The 3,047-nt window shown below is 55.3% G+C and overlaps 1 protein-coding gene across 4 annotated transcripts in view; it reads right to left on the bottom strand.

Moving 5' to 3' along the window:
• The window catches only part of ARNTL (aryl hydrocarbon receptor nuclear translocator like), an 84,747-nt gene that overhangs the window by 48,001 nt on the left and 33,699 nt on the right, over positions 1 to 3,047 (bottom strand). The gene's annotated exons all lie outside the window — the stretch shown is intronic.

The following is a 3,047-nucleotide window of genomic DNA, read 5'->3' as shown; positions in this document are numbered from 1 at the left end:
GGCTCCAAGCCTGGGGATTTTTAAAAGGAAGTTAGATGAGCACCTTGCCGGGGTCATCTGACCCCGGTGCTCTTTCCTGCTCAGGCAGGGGGTCGGACTAGATGATCTACCTAGGTCCCTTCCGACTAGCTACTATGAAACTATGAAACTACAAGCAGTCCTCGACTTACATCTTTGAGTTACAACATTTTGCACTTACAACATTTATAAATTGAAACCCTGTTTCAACTTTTTGATGTCAGATTTGACTTTACAACACTTGAACCGATGCAACGCCACCCCAGCACAGAAGTTCGCTGTGTTGCTCATCTCCCTGGAGAATATCTGTCCAAGCCTGACAAAGGGTTCTTGAACCCAAAAGCTTGCTTAATAATTGTTTTCCAACTATTTAAGTTGGTCTAATAAAAGATATCAGATTCACCCAAAGAACCTTGTCTGCCAAGCTTCCTTGGAGACTTTCTTTAAGAAAGCAGACAAGACTCCATAAAAACCTGCAACCAAGACTCCTGAGAAGACTCCAGCCAAGAACCCTTCAAAAAGTCCAGGAAAGTTACTTCAAAGAAGTCCTTCCAAATCAATATGATTGTTATTTACAATATAAATACATTGTAGCTACATTACTCATCTATAATTGATCAGGTACAAAATTCTGGGGTTTTTTGGGTGAAAATAACCAGATCCAGCACTCGGGAGCCAGGAGCAGCAGGGAGAGGAGGGACACAGGCACACGTGTGTCTTACACACACGTGTGCCCCCTTACCGGACCCAGAGCACAGGCGAGAGCAGCAGCGGCAGCAGAGGCAAACGTAACAGCAGCGGGGGCAGCAGCAGCTGATCCCCCTAAGGTAAGTGGGGCAGAGGGACCGACGCAGCTGAGCCGGATCTGGAGGGGAAGCCAAGAGCTGAGCCGGTAGGGAGCTGCACGAACAGAGCGCACAAACAGGTGCGTTCTGTCAGAGCGCGCTGGCGTTTGCGCCGGAGGGCGAGCAGGAAGGGCCCAGGGGCAGACTCCTGCTAGCGTGGGGCAGAGGCACTGCACTCAGCTAGAAAATGGCAGCAACTCCTACGATGGTGTCGACACGGAGTGCTGCCAGAGCCCCTGCCCGGGAGGCGCAGCCCTCCCGGGGCTTGTCTGAGGCCTCCATCCAGACGGAGCCCACGGGGGGCTGGCGTCCCCCAACCCCCTGGCCTGCGGGAGCTGCCCAGCAAGGCCTGGGGAGGCAGGGACTGGGGACCCCCACACCTGTCCTGCAGGCGCCCGCCTTAGGGCCCTGGAGGCACAGGTGAGGGAGCTCCAGGAGGAGGTTAGCAGGCTGAGGGGAATCCGAGAGGCAGAGGAAGAAACTGACAGATATTTCCTTTCCCTGCAGGGTTGTACGACCAAGGAAGATGCACCTCAAGAAGTGCCCACTGCTAAGTGGCAGACAGTCACCTCCCGTGCCAGGGCTGCTCGTAACACGGCAGCACCAGTTCCTCCAGTCCGGCTGGAGAACAGGTACGAGGCCTTGGCAGCCCTGGAGGAGGAGGAGGAAGGAGAGGATGAAACCAGGAAGGAGGCAACTCCATGCTCCCCACGTCCCATGCTGGCTGAAGGAGACAAGCAGGCCAGGAGGAGGAAGCATCGCATGATCGTCATTGGCGACTCCATCCTGAGAGGTACGGAGGGCCCCATGTGTCGCCAGGACCCCTCAGCACGCGAGGTCTACTGCCTACCTGAAGCGAGGATTCAGGACGTGAAAGGGATGCTCCAGGCCATAATCCAGCCCACCGATTATTACCCCATGGTCCTAGTCCATGTGGGCACTAATGATGCGGCCAGAAGATGCCCTGATCGCCTGATGGAGGACTACCATGCTCTGGGGTGCGTGCTGAAGGAGATGGGTGCACAGGTGGTTTTCTCTTCCATCCTGCCAGTGAGTGGACGTGGCAGACGGCATGAAACGTGCATCGCGGAGACCAACTGGCAGCTACAGGAATGGTGCTTTGAGGAGGGCTTTGGCTTCCTCAGCCATGACCGGCACATCACGACGAGAGACATGCCGGGATGGGATGGGCTCCACCTTTCCCCTAAAGGTAAGCGTGTGTTCTCTTCTAGGTTGGCAGACCTCCTCCGGCGGGCTTTAAACTAGGCTCGTCAGGGGAAGAGGAAGTTGAGGGCGGAGGAAACATGGGACCACTGGACCAAGCAACATCCACAACTACAGCCCAGCCCAGACCAACAAGTGAAACGAATAAACAGGTAAGCGACAGGGGCCAGGGCAACGCTGGGACTAGGGGGTCAGTACACACATCCACAGGAGGCCTCAAATGCCTCTACACAAACGCTCGTAGTATGGGCAACAACCAGGAGGAACTCGCCCTCCTGCTAGCTGACACCAGCCCGGACATTGTGGGGATAACTGAAACGTGGTGGGACTCAACGCATGACTGGGCAGTGAATGTCAAGGGCTATAGGCTCTACAGGAGGGACAGGATAGGAAGGAGAGGTGGGGGCGTGGAACTCTATATTAAGGAGGAATACACATCCTCGTCAATTGGCAAGGAGTCAGAGGACAGGCACTCTGAAGCGCTTTGGGTTAGAGTACAAGGCAGTCAAGGGGAAAGAGACTTAATGGTGGGGGTCTACTACAGACCATCCAACCAAGGGGAAGAGCTCGACCACGAATTCTTAGGTCAGCTCACAGAGGTAGTGAAGTCTAAGGATGTGGCAGTCATGGGGGACCTGAACTTCCCGGACATCTCCTGGGAAGAGCAGTCAGCCACGTCTGACGGCTCACATAGGTTCTTAGACAGAGTGCAGGACCTCCATCTAACCCAGGAGGTGCACAGCCCCACCAGGGGAGACGCCTGGTTGGACCTAGTGCTGGCCACGGGTAATGACCTGGTGAGGGGGCTGTGGGTGCTCCACCACGTGGGTGACAGCGATCATCGCCTGCTGGAATTCACCATCCAGCGCAAGGTGGCAAAGGCATGCAGTAAGGCAGCAGCCCTAGATTTCAGGAGGGCAGACTTCAATGAGCTAAGGAGGATAGTTGGAGAAACGCCGA

The sequence above is a fragment of the Crocodylus porosus genome, unplaced genomic scaffold (genome assembly GCF_001723895.1).
Source record: "Crocodylus porosus isolate Cpor-Errol unplaced genomic scaffold, CroPor_comp1, whole genome shotgun sequence".
NCBI lineage: Eukaryota > Metazoa > Chordata > Crocodylia > Crocodylidae > Crocodylus > Crocodylus porosus.
The sequence above is the reverse complement of the archived record's forward strand: the minus strand, read 5'-3'. Positions and strand labels throughout refer to the sequence as shown.